This window comes from Kogia breviceps, chromosome 12, assembly GCF_026419965.1.
Source record: "Kogia breviceps isolate mKogBre1 chromosome 12, mKogBre1 haplotype 1, whole genome shotgun sequence".
NCBI classification, from domain to species: Eukaryota; Metazoa; Chordata; class Mammalia; order Artiodactyla; family Physeteridae; genus Kogia; species Kogia breviceps.
In genome coordinates, this window is record NC_081321.1 from 97,569,816 (window position 1) to 97,587,559 (window position 17,744).

Below are 17,744 nucleotides of genomic sequence, written 5' to 3' on the forward strand. Positions count from 1 at the left end.
CTAATACAAAAATGTGATAAAGAAAACACTTGGAAAGAAAAATATAAGCCAATCCAGTTTATGGATGTAAATGCAAATACATCAAAAACAGAAAACATTAGGAATATTTATATATAAAAATATATATATTTATATATATATAAATATATAAATATATATATAATATATATATTATATATATAATTATATATATATAATTATATATATAATATATATATATAATATATTATATATATATTATATATATAATATATATATAGTATATATATATAATATATATATATTATATATATATTATATATATATAATTGATCTTGGTATGCCCTTTTAAAATAGGGCATATATAATAATAATAATTATATATATATAATTATATATATAATATAATATATATAATATATATATAATATAATATATATAATATATATAATATATATATAATATATATGTTATATATATATAATATAATATATATATAATATATATAATATATATAATATATATATAATATATATATTATATATATATAATATATATATTATATATATTATATATATATATATAATTATATATATATATAATTATTATTATATATGCCCTATTTTAAAAGGGCATACCAAGATCAATTAGGGTTTATTCCAAGAATAAGAATCCTTCAAGAACTAGCAAAACTTCAATTCCTTATATTAGCAAAGGTCACATATCAACAGGTGGCAAAATGGCATTGAACAAATTTCGGCAGCCATTCCTGACTAAATGGTGTAGACTAGAACAGAACATATAAACTACATGGAAATAAAATGAACGTCCTAAACACGAGAATATTAACAGACACTATCCGCAAATATGTTACCTGGGTGAAACACTGAAGCATTTCCATGAAAGTCAGAAACAAGACGGGAATCCTCACTGCCAGCTCTGCCATAGTCACATTTTTAGAGGTTCCAGCTTTTGAAATAACACAAGATGAAATAAACAGTATAAATGTTGAAAAACAAGATTTATCATTATTCGGGATATGATTTTACAACTAGAAAATCTCAAGACAATTAGGAAAGTGCCTGGATTCAAGTAAAAGCTACAAAAAAAACACAATACTTTTTTTTAAACAGTAAATATAACTAGTTAGTAATTGTATTGTGAAAAAAAAAATCCACATTCACATTAACGACAAAGCTATTGAATATCTTGGGATAGATTACATCTGAAAGGCGTAAGACCTATACAAAGAAAGCCATACACATTTTACTGAAGGTAATTAAAGCGAGACTGCAATGAAAAGAGACACATACTATGTTCCCGGATGTGAAGACTCTACTGCCAAAGGTAAAACCTTTCTCAAATTATAAATAAATAAAACTCTAGTAAAAATCTCAATGGCTTGGGATTGACATATATACACTAATATGCATAAAATGGATAACGAATGAGAACCTGCTGTATAAAAAAATAAATAAAATTTAAAAATTAAAAAGAAAGAAAAAATATCTCAATGGATATTTGGGGGACTCATTAGACATAGATGTTAAAGTTGGTAAAGAAAAAGAAATACGTGCGATTTGCCATGAAATTTCTGGAAAAGGCTAGCAATGATGTTTTTGAGCCGCCAGATAAAAAAACACCATAAACGTGATATAATCAGAATAATAGAATCGGAAGAGCTAGGTCCAGAATATACAACTAAATCAGTGGACACCTCCTCAGACTGTTAGTGAGAAGTAAGTCCCTTCTGTGACTGAGCTCTTACATCACAAAGCCTGTTGTTACAATGTTATAAAAGTAGCAAGGAGCTGGGTGGGGCTGGCTGACTCCAAGATAACCTTTGGGGGAGAGAGGCCTCCCAAGCAAAACACAACAGCCGAGTTTCATAAAGGAAACTTCTTTCTTCTTTCTTGAGTCATCAGCTTCAAAATACAGTCCTTATGAGGTCCCCATCTCAGCAAATGGAAATGGTCCCAGTAGCTCAGAATAGAGTCCCCTGTGACGGATCTTTCTATCTCTCATACCCAAACCGCCCGCACACCCCAGTGGCTCTGTTCCCAGTGCACACCTGGAAGTTGACCGCTCTACACTCACCCCCTGGTCCACGCTGCCGTCATCTTGCACGGATTATTGCATCAGCCTCCCTGTTTCCACCCTCAGTCTTTTAAAGTACACACACACACACACACACACACAGACGTGTATTACACGCGCACACGTGTCAGCACTTGTTCTCTGGATGGAGGGGTAAGGGAGGGCAGAGCCATAATCAAAAAGCCATAGTCACTTTCCCCTGAGGACGGATCTCTTTTAAAGTGCAAATCAGGTCAAGCATAACTCTCAAAGGGCTTCCCTTGTTGCTCAGAGTAACAGGCACGGTGTCAGGTGTCACAATGGCTCGCCCACTACTGGCTCTGACCTCACTCTGTGAGAGCCTCCTTCCGTGCTTCATTCACAGCAAGCTCCTTCCTGCCTCAGGGCCTTTGCACTTGCTGTTCTCCCCCTTCTCTCAGGGTTTTTTTTTTTTTTTTTTTTATCACATTCCCTGCTCATTTCCATCCCAGGTATGGCTCTCTGATCCACCTCATATTTACCCTAACTGTCTTTCGCATCCCAACAGAAAAATCAACTCCAAAGCAAGTCTAGTCTTTTGTGCACTGCTGAATCCTTGAGTGCTTAGAAGAACCTGGCACACAGTGGGACCTTGCTATTGGTTCAAAGAAAGAGTGGATAAACAGTGTCTCCGCACAGCCCATCAAATGAATGATTGCTCTGGGCAGCCACCCTGGGTCTTCTGTTAAAAAAACTCTGACCTGGTCACGCTGCAAAAAAATGGAAAAGAAAACAAGATTCCACTTTGTTTCTTCTAAGAAATGCAAATTTCTTGATTGACGATATCATTGCTGGAAAAGGGGGAATAAGGTATCTGGAGCCATACAAGTGCCTATCCTTCGACTTGGTTCCTACCCTTTGAGGACTTGCCTTGAGGAAATAAACATGGAATTAGGATCATTACAGTATTATTTACAGAATTCACAACATTAAAATAAATTAGCAACACTTCAGATGTCTAAATTAGGAGAGTGGTTAAATAAGACACGATATTTCTAGAAGATGGATGACAGTGCAGCTATTTAGAATGTTTCAAGAAATAGTTTAACAATATGGTAAAATGTCTGCAGTGCGCTAGGGTGGAAAGGGGCCACAAAAGGGTCCAAATGATCACACGAGCACACGCACACGTGCACACACGTGTATACATACACACCCTAGTACTAACGCTTGTTCTCTGGATGAGGAGTAAAGCGAGGGCAGAGCCAGGCAGATGACTGGGTGGGGCTCCCAGGCCGGGAGTCTTGTCTGCCCCACGGGTCGGGGTCCTGAGGCTGGGGGGCCAGGATAGCCCGCTTGCGAGCGACGTAGAGGAACGGCCGAGCTGGAAGCCCTGCTCGGGGTGACTGCCCTGGATGTGAATCTGCCCCCTCTCCACCTGTGCAGGGATCAGAGTGACACCTGGGTCACAGCGAAGCCCAGAGCCCCGGGGGGAGGGCGAGCACCCGTGCCGGGCGTGTGACCCACGCGCACGCGAAGCACTCACAGAGGATGAACACGCGCCGCGCGCCCCAGGTGACGGCATTTCCTGAGCCATCCGCAGACACCCCTGGACTGTGTGCTGTGCGCCAGGCTCTCCGCTAGATGCTGGGGAGACAGAGGTAACAAATAATCCTTCAGTCGTCTTGCCCGGGTGGGGTCTGCGGGGGCAAGAGAGCCGAGGGCCAGTCTCACGGGTGAGCAGAGATTATAACGGGTCCGTGTGCTCTTGACACAACTGATGGAAACAGCCTCCAGAGGAGGAAACCACGGAGCCAGGAGGTGAAGGAGGTACAGGTGCAAATCCTTGAAAACTGGCACCTGAGGCGCTATTATCCTTACTCGACAAGCTGGCGGGAAGGTCAGGAGGGCAGCGCTGGCTTCCTGCACCCCCAGCGCTTTTCTCAACATCCCCAAAGCCACAGCCAGAGGCCAGGCTGTGGACACGGAGAGGGAGGGGGACTGTGTTTGTCACAAAGGTGGTTTCGCCGCCAGTTAGAGGTATCCTTTTGCTGCTTGCAAAGGTAATTACTGCATGTTCCCTATAGAACACTACAAACAGGGCACGAATGGAAAACAAAGATCACTAATTACCCCACCCCCAGCAGCACCACTACCACTGCCTCTGTGCACAAGGGACCAGCCCTTGACCGGAAGGTCCCCAGGCCCCAGGGGATGCAGCCGCGCTGCTCCCCACCCCGTGCCACCCGGAGAAGCCTCTGGCCTCTGGAGGGCAGGGCCTCCTGGCTCTCCCATCAAGGGCATTTGGGCTCGAGGCTGTTAGGCGCCCACATTCTGGGTCCCATCCTGCTCTTTGCAAAGCTGCTCAGCCACCACCGCCAGCCTTGCTCTGAGTGACTGGAGACGCCAGGGAAGGACAGATGGCTCTTGGTCTGGCGCTTCTGTGTCCCTGGCACTTCTCACGTGATCGTTCTATCTGAATGGGGAAAAATAGTGCTTTTTCTATAACTAGAAGAAATGTTTCTCCTAATCAGAAAAGACACCACTATCTTCAGATGCAAATGTCACTTTCCAAAACTAACTACGCTTTACATAAAAGGTCCCCTCAGGATAGGAATCACAGCTGCAAGACGCAGAGAACTCAGAACTCGGGAGGGATGAGGTGTCAGGCGCCCACTTCCGTCCCCACTATTGTTTGGAGCAGAGCCCCCGGGCCTGGGTCCGTCCTCAGCGCTCCTCCCCGCAGCCCCTCGTCTGACAACTGCACACACCGGTGACTTTTCAAATGAAAAAAAAAAAAAAAAAAAAGTAGACTCATGCACTACGGGTCTGACCCAGTTAGAGAATGATTTACATGTTTTGAAGGTATCTTCTCTCATTTATTCAAGGGTATTCATGGAACGTTGTTTTACTAAACAATTGTCCCTCTTGATGTCGCAGAGAAGTATGGGCCACCTGTCCCCAAAGGAAGATTCCTGGTCCCCTTTGTGACGACACGACAGCGCTGGCGAAATACATAAAAGAAATAACGGCCCAACGTACGGAGCACACAATCATCAAAGAGCCGACTAATAACACCTCAGTTTTATGGAGTTTTTCTCAGGCTCAAACGTAGCCACGTGTCTCATTTAGGCCGCCTTCCGCCCAGACCGGGCTGTCTCCCAGCACACAGTGCCGGCGGATGAACTGGGGGAGCCCTGCAGGCTCAGAGCTGGGCCCCCCAGCCTGTGTGCCGTCCTCCTGGCGGCTCAGGCCAGATCCACCACCATTCAGCGCCTGACACCAAACGTGAAGAAGGGGCAGACCCACCGGGCCTCAAGAGCACAGCCAGGGGACCAGGCTGTTCCAGCACCAGGAACCCAAGTTCTGCCCGACTGGGACCCAGCAGAAGTGGACCAGGGGCCAGACTGGTCAAGCGGAGGCGCGGGGCCCGGAGGGCGGGGACAGCTCACCGTGGGCTGAGGGCCTTGGGGCTGCTCAGGGCTGAACGGAGCTCAGTTCGGCTCTTTCTCGTGCCCTCAGGCAAGACGCACTCCCCTCTGCCTCGCTTTCCTCGGGGGAATAAAACCCGAACCGGCTCAAAGGTCAGGCCTGGATCTCAACGAAATAGCACTCGCAGCGCTTCGCCCAATGCCCGGCAAACACGGGCGGCCACTCTCGCTGCTTCTGCTGGCTGCTTTAATAGACATCTTTGCCTGAGTCAAGAGGTCGGGCAGACCTGGGTTGAGTCCTGGTCCCTGGCCCACGCCGTCTCTATGGTGGGTCATCAGAGAGCAGAGGCATGTGGAACCCGCCGTTGCCTGCAGGTCAAGCCAGCCCGCTGGGGAGGGAGGCCAGGTCGGAGACGTGGTCACGCGCCTCGAGGAGGGCCCCCCGCGGGACCCGGGCTCCTGGCCAGCTGCTTCGGGCCCTGCAGGCGGAGCGGGGGGTCAGATTCAGGACGGCTAGGCTAGAGCCCTGCCATCTTCTGGCTGGATCTCAAGCAGTCACCTCACTTCTCTAGGCCAAGGTTCTCAGTCTGTAATGTCGCGACGGCCACACCAATCAGAGGAAGCTGCCCCCAAGAATCATCCCAGGAGACGGGGGACAAACAGGGAGCATCCTGTCCTCTCAGGAAGGCACTGCGCCAACCTGTCCCCCATAAAGACGAATTAATAACCTCATCTCTGCTGCAGGGAACTCATATTTGAAAGGGGTTGGGGGGTCCCCAGGTAAGAAACTTGTGACCCCAAGCCAAAGCTGAGAGAGTGAGCCCAGGGCAAGAACAAGCCAGAGAGGGCAGGGCGCTCCAGAGGGCTCACTGACCCTGGAATTCTGTTAGCTCATATTCAGCTTTATTGTACTCTTGTTTCAACAGCTCTGTTACGGGAATGATTCCATAACAGAGCCTTCTAGGGTCCTGTCAATAAGTTACGTCCAGCCACGTTCTTGGCTGACCTATAAAATCAATTTTCCATGAAATCGTATCCTAAGCAACTTCTCTAGGTAACCTGGAGGAGAGAACGTGGTAGGGAAGGGGTGGAGGGGTAGGCTGAGCTGTCAGGTGGTCTGGTAGGGCTGGAGACAGAGACACGCCGTGTATCTGTTTGCTGGTGGCATGCTGCATTCAAGGCCCATTTCCTCAACTCCCCTGTCTCCGCATCCTTTGCCATGGGACTCCAGGGTTCCTCCTGATGAAGAACTGAGAATATTTCCCTATCCTGTGCCTTTGGATCCAGCCACATGACTGCTTTGGCCAAGGGAACGTTAGCAGGTTCGACGTGACCAAAGCATTAAAAAGTGCTTGCGTGATCTACAAGCCTTCCTGTGTCTGTCGTGCTGCCTTGAGAGGAGCCCACGTGACTTTGCTCTGGTCCAAGGAGCAGAGATATCCCAGTCAGGCCACCAGGGCCGAGCCAGCCCAGATCAGCCAGCCCACAAGCAAAAGCCGAACAAACGTTCACAGTCCTGGAGTTTCCGTGGTTGTTTGTTACACGGCGATAGCTGACCAATTCAGTTCCGAATTTCTAGTTAGTGAGAAATAAAGGGTACTGAGCTCAGAGTATAGGGAAGAGAAGGTGGCTTTTTGGCTGTCAGTGTTCCTTCACGATGGGCACTTTGCAAAGGGACTTTGCGGCACTCCTCCTGCGGGTGTCCAAGGTGGCAGAGTCACCCGGCTGGGACAACATGGTTTAGCAAGGTCCACTCCAGCTGTCAGATTAGAAACATGTTGGTATGTCAGTCTAACTATTATGAAGGTTATAATTAGCTAATCAGACTGCATGACTCTTCTACTAAGTTTTGTTCTGAATACTTAGGGATTCGATTATACAGTTTTTCCCATATAAAAAAAATTCCCCAAACTTCATACAGAATAAGAATGCAGCAGGTAGCAAAAACCACTAATTAGAAATCCTCAGTAATGAATTCCTCTACTTCCTTTTAAAGAACAGTGTAATTACTTCTAAGAATTGAAAAACTGCTTCACTTGATCAAATATTTTGATTAGCAAAGAAATTAATTGCACTGTATCTTCATTTGTATTTACAGTGAATTAATGAATGCTAAAAATAACAACAGCAGCAAAACTGCCTGTCAAAAAAAAAAAAAGATAAAACATCTTATAAAATCCAGTTGAGAATAAAGTGAAAGCTCTGTGTGCAAACGTGCTGCTACAGACGCCTCCCGCCGGATCAAGGAACCAACTTTTGCGACTCCCAGAGCCCAGCGCGCACGAGGCCAAGGGTAGACGCTCGTCTGTCGGGAGGTCTGGAGGTCTTAGTGATCGAGGAATTGGCCTCAGCAATCCAGGATGCTGTTTGCGGATTCAAAAGGGTGACACCAGAACCGCAGGCACGACCCAAGGTTCCCGGTGGCGTGACCGCTGCCCGCATTGGGGTCTCTGACCGCGGAGGGATTCTTTCTAGGCAATGCATGAAGGCACATCTGGAGATTCCAGGTTCCCCTTCCTTTGGAAAGGCTACTATCAAGTCAAGCTTCAAGTCAACTGAAGAACCAAGGCTAACTGAGACCCAGTCCTGGTGGCCATCCTTCACTGTGTCTCCCTCACCCGGGCGCTGGGCTGGGGCGTTGCAGAAGTTTCTCTAATCTTCCCATTAGCCCTTCGAGGCAGCCGCGGTTCTCCCTATTTCTAGACAAAGTAAGTGGGTCAGGACCCGGCCACAGTCCCCAGGCTACTCCCCTGTGAGCTGATGACTTCAGAGCTGTGCTCTCCCATCCTTCCACGATGCCAGCCCCACCACACGCACAAGTACAGAGCCCACCCAAGAGAGGAACGTGCGAGTCCATCAGCACCGACTGAGGGCCTACCGCGTGCCAGGCTCCACGCCAGGCAAGGGGAATAGAGCTGTGAACGGCAGAGACAAACCCCTGCCTTGGAGAAGCTGATGCTTTGAGATGCCCATGGAGGCAAAAGCACGGGGGAGACCCACCCTCTAGCCCTGTCCCTTGGCCTCCCTCCCAGGTCCCCTGTCCCCGGCCTCTCGCCCCACCTTGACACATGCTCTAGCCATGCCCAAAGTACACGTTGCCCATCTTGGGTCTCTGTACTTGCTGGTCCTTAGGCCCAGGAAGCCTGGTCTCCCAATGTCCAGACACGGTGTAAGCACATCCTGGACCTGATTATCCCATCTCCGCCCCGACCATGAAGACTTAGGTCCTCCCCCTTCGGCTCTCCGAGCTGACTTCCACCACACAGCTCAACATTCACAAAGGATCCATCCGACACCTCTGCAAACACCCAATGCACAAATCCTTTGGTAGCACGAAATTGCCATAAAATGCTGAGAAGTAGAGGAAGCACTTAAGCTACCCCTTCAACCCTTTAACGATTCAATAAACTCATGGTTGAATTCATTTATGAAACTATTAGATGAATTCTTCCACCCCCAATAAATTACACACCATATAATCACACCATTACTATTATACAATAACCACGCACTCACCGAAGTAGGATAGAATGAAAAAAATAATAATGCAAACATTTGGGGTTTGCTACGTTCGGTACCGTGCGAAGCTCTTTCTGCATTAACTTGCTTAACCCGAATAACAATGCTGTGGGGTGGACACTCAAGACAGTAGGAAGCTGAGGGCAGGGGCCTGGTTCTGGTCGGAATTCTAATCCCAGCTCTGGCACTTCTGGCTGTGTGACCGGAAACAGATGCTGTAACCTCTCTGTTCCTCAGTTTCCTCATCCTTAAAAGGGATCTTAGGAGCGTTAGCTGAGTTAATTTAGGTAAAGTGCCTAGAACGGGGCCTGGCTCACGGCACGTGCCCAATGCGTATTAGCCACCGTTTGGATGTTGGTGTCTGACCGTGGGTGACAAGAAGATGAAGGTAACTGGCTGGGCAAGACCGCTAGGGAGGCCAGGGCCTGGCACACACTGTCACACATGTGCTGAATGCGGGAAAGTAAGATTCTCCCAGTCAAATGGGGCAGCTAAAGCCAGAACGTGAGAGCTCACCTCCAAGCTAGCCGCGTAGGTACGTGGTAACAATTAAGAAACTGGTGCCGTCGGCAGCCTGGATTTGCTCTGCGAGGCTTGTTTGGAACGATGCTTCTTGGATTGACTCCTGGCTGCCGGGTATGGTCATGACCTTGTAGAGTGAATCAACGGTACGGCTCAACCCTGATGTTTAACTGATCCAAACATGGGCAATTGAATTAGACCACAAATCAGACTGCCACGGCCCTGGAGGGGGTCTGCGGGGGTGGGCTGGGCCACAGTCGGCTTATTTTGAACACGTAGAGAGCCTATACGTGAACACCCTCGCGTATTCCCTCTGAGGGAAGGAATCAAGAGAGACGGCCAGCCCAGATTCGAGGGGAGTGCCGGCGAAAGCGTTTGTAGAATGCGAGAGTGAGTGACAAATACCAGGTGGGACATCGGACGAGCTGTACGGCGTTCCCTAGAGACGGGCTGAGGGTCCGGCCCTGCTGGCGCTGTACAGGGGTGTCAGGTGGAAGCGAGCCTGGCACGGCCCCCCCTTTGCTTTTCTGCAAGAGGCGTGGAAACCAGGTGGCCGAGCCCTGTCCTAATTCTGGCAGGGGCCCATCTGGCAGGCGCTAGAGAGGTAGGTGCCCAGTCCCTCGACTGTCCACACCCCTGGAAGCTGGGGAAGGCGGGGGGCTTCTACTCCTTCTGACCGGAGGCTCCAGATCAAGATGGGGCCCAGGATGCACGGGTGCTTCGACGCACTCAAGATTCGGGAGAAGTGTGTTAACCTCACGAGAAGGCCGATGCGTCACGCTGGCTGTCGTCAGGTAACCTGAGCGGGTTGGCCCCTAACTGCTCCTCTGGTGTGACGGTGTCATTTTCATACAAGGCGGTGGTTGACGATATTCCTTTTCCTTTGGCTCAGGCACGGCGGGCCCAGCAGCCCCTCACCCTGCACCGTCACCAAGGCCACCGCAAGTGTCCAAGCGGCCTGTGTTATCCCTCCCAACCTGCCATATACTCGACCGTCACCAGGACAACAGGTAGTAATTATCCCATCGGCAAGTGGAAAGTGAGTGAAACTTAGGGGAAACATTTAAAAATCACCGAAATTGTATCAGGAGGACTTAGCCTTTCTCGCCATCAGGGGCAAGGGTAAATAACAGGAATGACATATCTTAATAATTTCCTTCATTTATTTCCAATAATCTTCGAGCCTTTTCCTGAAAAGGAAAAGTCCCCATTCTTTATAATATTCATTAAAAATACATGGACACCATTATATTTACAATAAAAAGAAAGATAGGGCTTCCCTGGTGGCGCAGTGGTGGAGAGTCCGCCTGCCGATGCAGGGGGCGCGGGTTCGTGCCCCGGTCCGGGAAGATCCCACGTGCCGTGGAGCGGCTGGGCCCGTGAGCCGTGGCTGCTGCGCCTGCGCGTCCGGAGCCTGTGCCCCGCAACGGGAGAGGCCGCAACAGTGAGAGGCCCGCGTACCACAAAAAAAAAAAAAAAAAGAAAGATAAATCAAAGCAACACTGTTGGCAACTAATATAAATATGATGTTCATAAAAGATTACAAACATTTTGATGTGCTTTAAGGTCTCTTGCTCAGTTGAAAACTTCAATCTTAAATTCTCTCTTGGAAAAATATCATCTTCAAGTGACTCAACATCTCAGTGGATGACTTTAAAGACAATATGCTATAAACACGCGGTAAGGACAGATCTCATCGGCTCTCTGTTAGCTAGAATGTGACAAAATAATTACTCTGCATTGAATAAGGATGCGTTTTGTTAAAAAATCCCATTATTTCCATGATAATAAAGTAGAAAGATTTTATATGGGTTTCTACCGTGTCTTTTAAAAATTCTATTTCTGCTCTGAGCATTATTTTATATTCACGGAAGACACTGAAATTGCACTTTAAGACTTAAAAGAAATGTTAAACAGGAATGATTTCTAACAACAAGTAGTGATACTCTATATAGTTTGCATGTAGCATTTTGAATGTAAAATGTTTTTCCCAGAAGTGAAAAAGAGGTATTTGCTGAGGGCAGACGTTCGGAGAACGTTTTCTCCTCGTTTGTGAGAATCTTATGAAAAAGGTGTTAGTGCTGGCGTCCAGAGCTTGCCTTGTTTTTTCTTTTTTACTTTTCAACCAAGGCTCCGGTAGCGTTGCAGTTTTAATACCTCGTTCCTCTTCTTTTGTGCCACCTGAGCTAGTGTTTCTTGTCCTGACTCGGGTGTGACGCTCCCGCTGGCGCCAGGCACGTCCTCTGCTCCTGTGTCTGCAAAGCCTGACGGAGCCTCGTCGTCCGCAGCTCCCCGGCCTCCGGGCCGAGCTCGGTGTCCCAAGAGGGACGTGCGGCCCACGCGCTGAGCCGACGGTGGGCGGTTGATCTGCGCCGGCCCGTGACCCCCCACTTTGAGAAACGCTTCAGTGGGGCCGCGGAAAGAGCAAGGAGCCAAAAAGCCAGGGCCGAGCCTCATGCCAGGGCCGAGCCGCACGCCCGGATCTGAAAGTAACGCGGCACCTGTTCTGAAAGCAGCTGAGACGCTTTTCCTCTGTTGTGTGTGATGGACACACGAGACACAGATCCATACGAGTTTTGGGGGGCAGGTTTCGCGGTGCACCCCGACTGAGAACTGATCGTGAGCAGGTGTAAAATCGTCAACTCTACTCTCTGTGTGCTTCCCATCTCCTCAAGGGCTTACAAGACTCCTTAGCTACCTTTCCAGCTGTCCCTTTTCCAAGAACGGATTCGGTTTGGCTGGGGATTATTCACAGCGAACTTCCTTTGCGAGAAGAGGTCCCGACTGCCTTAATTACATTTTGGTAATCTTTTAACTACTTGCCGCCCATGCATCCCCTAGAGGAAGGGATGGCTGATGTATTTAATGAGCTCGAGGAGGATGCATGAACTCTTTCTATTGTTTGTTACTTCTTTTCCTTCTATGAAGAACAGCAGCTCGGGATTAAACTTCCGAAACCGTCACCATGTACACGGTGATGGCTCTCACACAGCCACTCTGCCATCCCAGCCACCCTTGAGGAAGCTGACCCACGTCCCCGGCTCAGAAGCCTTAACGAGTGTCCTGTTGCTCAGAGAAAGGGACCTGAACTCCGGAGTGAGGGACGCAGGGCCCCGGTGCTCTGCCCCTGCTCCCCCCTCCCTCTTCAAAACAACGGGACCAAAGAAACCCCCAACGTACCCCGGACAGCGTGGTCGCCCCACACTGAGGCTTCACACCCCACGTCCTTTCAAGCTGGAAGTCCCAACCTCAACTCCTTCCCGTAAAGGCACCTCCGCTCAAGCACTGGCTTCTCAGCAGGACTTCCCACCCCCAGGCCGGCGTGGGGCTGATGCCACCTAGTCCCAAGCACCCCGTGCGCGTGGACCGGGAAAGCGGGGGGTGAGGGCCAACAGCGGGCCAGGCTGTGCCCTATCTCTGAGTCCCCGGTGCCCCGCCAGCCTCCATGCCCCCTCCTGTCTCGAAACACACCTTCCACCGTCGCTCACGTTGCAATTAATCCTAGAACCTCCTGGCAAGAACGTTCAGCAAAGTGTTTCCAGAGGCGAAGGGGACTTTGCGAAGAAATCAGGTAGGACGAACGTCAGGGGAAGCCAGCGGCAACGTCTGAAGCTCCGGAGACGTTCGCCCCTGGTTCTGGGAGCTCAAGCGTTGGCAGAAATGCTCAGAGTGACCCGTGAGCGAGGACGAGCCATGTCCTCGGCCCGCAGGCTGCGCGACCTCTGGACACAGCCCGCAAAGATTCAGCGTGGCCGGTGGAGCCCGCCCGCGGGAGCCGCCGGGAGGCTTTGGCACGTACCTACCGGTGCTTGGCAGGGACGCTCTGCGGTAAGTAGAACTCGGGACACCGGAGGTCGCTTCAAGACCAACGACGGGGCATCGGCGAAGCCAGTGAAGCTGACTGCTGACCCAAGACACCTGTCCTCCCCATTCAAAGCCCCCAAGCCTGGGCCGCTCCTGACTCATTCTCTCACCTGCCTCTTTCCAGATGTATCCAGAAGTGAGCCCCGCCAGCGGCAGCCCTCCCCAGGGGGCGGCGGCCTCCCTGCTGGCCCTTGGCGCCCCCGGGACCCTCACCGAGTCTTCCCCACCCGGTGTCCACCGTGACGTCCCTAAAATGTAAGTGGGCCACGGTCACAGCGCTCCTCTCCCCACACCCTCCCCGGCTCTCCATGTTGTTCGGAGTCGAAGTGTGCTGAGCACTTCCTGCCCCCCCCACACCCCCCCAACCCCCACACCCCCACACCCCCCCCCTCCGGCCAGGCAGCCACAGGGCTCCCTCCTGCTGGTTCCCTGGAGGGTTGCGCTCCCACAGCCCCTCCCTAGAGGTCACGGAGCCCCTCCCTGCCCTCCGCTGGGTCTTGCCTCAGATGCCCCCTTCTCACCGGGCTACCCTTCTGTCCGGGTTTATTTTATCCCGCAGCACATACTGGCTTCTGACATCTGGCACTTATTCTCATTTCTCGTCCGTCTCCCTCCCTGGCACGCAGGCCCCTGCTCACTGCTGACCTCAGGACCCGCTCGGCGCTGGGTACACGGCGGGCGCACAGGAAACGCTGGCTGACGGACAGAGTGACTGGGGTGGTACACGTCCACCCCGCCTCGTCTCTAAAGCAAAGTGATTCGCGTGAGAGACAAATCACTGGCGTGGAAATGCCAGCGATATCACAGGACGTGAAAAGGCAGCTCCAGAGGGACAGGCAGGGGTCCCAGAGGAGGAGCTGGGCAGTTGGGGTGGGAAAGCCGAGCCCTCTCTGCTATCTGGGGGTGCTTAGGGAATGCAGGGGAGGGGAGGTGCTGAGAGACAGAAAGGTGCAGCCGGAGAAACAACAGGGGGTTACAGAGGCCGCCTCTGGGCAGCGGGACTGCGGGAACGGTTGATCAAGGGATCTCTGCTTTTACATCTTTTGCAACAATTCAATTGTATTTCTATATGGCTACATATTACTTTGATACAAATAATAATGTCTTGGGGCTTCCCCGGTGGCGCAGTGGTTAAGAATCCGCCCGCCAGTGCAGGGGACACGGAGTCGATCCCTGGTCGGGGAAGATCCCACAGGCCGCGCAGCAATTAAACCCCTGCGCCGCAACTGCTGAGCCTGCGTGCCGCCAGTAGAGCCTGCAAGTAGCTCACAACTACTGAGCCCGCGCGCCTAGAGCCCGTGCTCCGCGACAAGAGAAGCCGCCGCCGTGAGAAGCCCGCGCACGGCAACGAAGAGTAGCCCCCGCTCGCCGTACCTAGAGAAAGCCCGTGCGCAGCAACAGAGACCCAACGCAGCCAAAACATAAATAAATGAATGAATGAATGAATTAAATTAACTTAATAAAAAATAAGAAAATAAAATTTAAAAGTTCAAAGAAAAATAAATTAAAAAATATAAAAGAGTCTTTTAAGAGTTGCGAAAATCCCCAACCACCCCCTAATTCAGCAGCACATACTCTCTGTCCTTGATCTCACCCCCAAAGGATATTTGTATAAAAAAGAGGATTAGAGATAAATATACCAACATGTTAACACTGTTCGTCCCTAGGGGTGACTTTAATTCCCTCCTTCAAAATGACTGGTATATTCCAAATCATGTAAAATGGACACAGACGACTTCTACAAATATCAGCTTAAACCATACGAAAATGTCAATATTCAATCATTTAGGACTCTAAAAATGGTGATTTCATATGATTCAACCTAATAGAAAAAAATGTTTTTTAAAAATGGGGCTGCTTTCATGATCAATAAAAGTATTCCTATCTTTGAGCCCAGTTATTTTATTTCTTGGATTCTTTCTTTATTGGAAGAAGGTCCAAAATGGGTACATAGACTGGCATACAAAGTGTTCATGGCCCGGTAAGTTACAGTTGCGAAAGCTGGAAAAAAAACCAAAATGCTTAAAACTAAGGAGTTGATGGAATGGTATGCAGACATTTTAACTCATGTTTGGAAGACCTTTAAGTGACTTGGTGGCATTTAATGTTAAAGGAAAACCAGCAAAAGATACACGATTACACCTGCAATGTTATCTCCACTACGTAAAAACATGCACGACATCTGTGCACTCACGTTCACGGCGGCATTAGTCACAGTACCGTAGCTAAAACGTGGAAGCAACCCAGGCGTTCACCGGGTAGGACAGATACAGATGTATCCAGAGATCAACGGAGAAACAAAATGTGGTCTATCCATACAGCGGACTATTATGAGACTTCAAAAGGAAGGAAGTTCTGACCGTGCTACAAGAGGATAAGCCCTGACGACATTACGCTCGGTAAAATAAGCCAGGCGCAAAAAGACAAATACCGTAGATTTCACTCATCTGAGGCACCTGGAGCCGTCAAATTCCTAGAGAAAGTAGAACGGTGGGTGCCAGGGGCTGGGGGAGGGGGGTTGCGGAGTTAGTGCTTAATGGGGACAGAGTTTCAGTTCTGCGAGACGAAGAGAGTTCTGCAGGTGGAGGGTGGTGCTGATGACACAGCACCATGAACGGACTTAATGCCACTGAGCTGTGCATTAACTTACACAGGGTTACGGTGGCAAACTTCATGGTGTGTGTGTTTTACCACAGTGAAAGAATTGGGGGTAAATGCATTAAACACAGACGAAGGAGCTCTCCGGGGCAGCGCGGCCCTGGGGAAGCGGACAGCTCTGGAGCTGCACTGCCTGGCGTCCACTCCAGCTGCGGACGCGGGTACCCGACTTCGGGACCCACCCGCGCCACCTGATCCCCTCCCTCACCCGGGCAGCGACCAGGCGAGCAAATGCCAGGGAGCGCCCGGAGCTCGGGGGGGCTCACTAAACCGTATGCACGTTGCTCCTGTCGTCGCACCATCGCCACCGGGTTAAACGACCAACTCCTCTTTTTTTACACTGTCCTGTACTTTCCAAATTTTTCCCACTATGTGTTTCTTTTAAAATCAGAAAAAAAAAGTATAATTCACATAAAAATAGTGAGAGTCACCACAGACAAAGAGAAAAGACAAGTCACGGGCCAGGAGAAGACATCTGCAGCGCCCATCCCGACAAAGGAGCGGAATCCTTTCAGGCGGTTCTCAGACGAGGGAGCCTGGATGGCTGGTAACATCTGAAAAAGCCCCGGCAGGAATGAAACTCCCCAGGACACCGCGGGCTCCGGGACGCGGCGTCAGGAGCTGCCGCGCGGGGCTGGCGGGGGAGCGCGCGCTGACGGGTGCAGCCACCGTGGCGGTGTCTGTGGAGTTGAACTTGTGCCCCCGCCCCCTCCCGCAGCTGCTCCACGCAGGGCGACCCCGCGTGCGCAGAGGTCACAGTCACAGAAGGCTGCCCGTGCCCTGCTCGGAACGGAGAAAACCGCAAACCGCCTTCCCGCACGCCACGAGCGGGAGGACGGCGACTGAGCGGGGCCTCTTCGTTCAACGGAATATATTCATTTACCAGTTACTTGGCTAATTTTATGGCAGCTTTGAGCGAGTGAACTAAAGCCAATGTAACAACATGGATCGGTCTTAGGTTCATGATATTAAGCAAGCAAAACACAAGTGCCGAAGACAGAATTTGATACAATGTCATATATAGAAAGTTTTAAAACAGGCAACAAAATAGTATATTTTGTTAGGCGATGTCCATCTAAATGGCAGAGGTGAAAATACTCACACACCCCGAGGAGGTGGCACAGCCTTCAGAGACCCGGAGTCGGGAGCCAGGCTTCTGGAGCCACAGACCAGCCCTACTGCCCACCTTCCGGGTGACTGTGGGCAACGACTTGATGTCTGTGCCCCAGTGCCCTCATCTACCAAATGGGATATTGCCAGCACGTACCTCGCAGTGAGAGCAAAAGAATCATACCAGTTAATACCCATATAGGACTAAGAATGGCGCCTTGCCCTCAGAAAGCACTATATTGGGTTTGCCGCTGTTATTATTATTACTACAATGAGTCTCAGACCTTAAAAACGCTCATGCCATTTTCTCCAGCAATCTCATTTCCAAGAACGTATCCCAGATAAGCGATCAAGGATTTATGAACTCGGTGTTCACTATATACAAAAGTGTGCAATTGGAAATGACCTCAGCGTCCAGCTGCAGGAGGACAGTTACATACATTTCAGCACAAGCCTGTTGTGACTTAGCTGTTGCACTGTTTTTGGATTTTTCATATTTGTTTTCATCTCCCTTTCCATGGCGGCAGGGACACCTGTGTGTCCATTCTCACTCAGCACAGAATGGTGACCAAAGAAATCCAAGTTGGCTGAAACTAGACTGTAATT

General features: G+C 49.7%; 1 protein-coding gene across 1 annotated transcript in view; it reads right to left on the minus strand.

Annotated features, from left to right (window-relative positions):
• Positions 1 to 17,744, minus strand: part of EFCAB6 (EF-hand calcium binding domain 6) — a 215,168-nt gene that overhangs the window by 21,289 nt on the left and 176,135 nt on the right.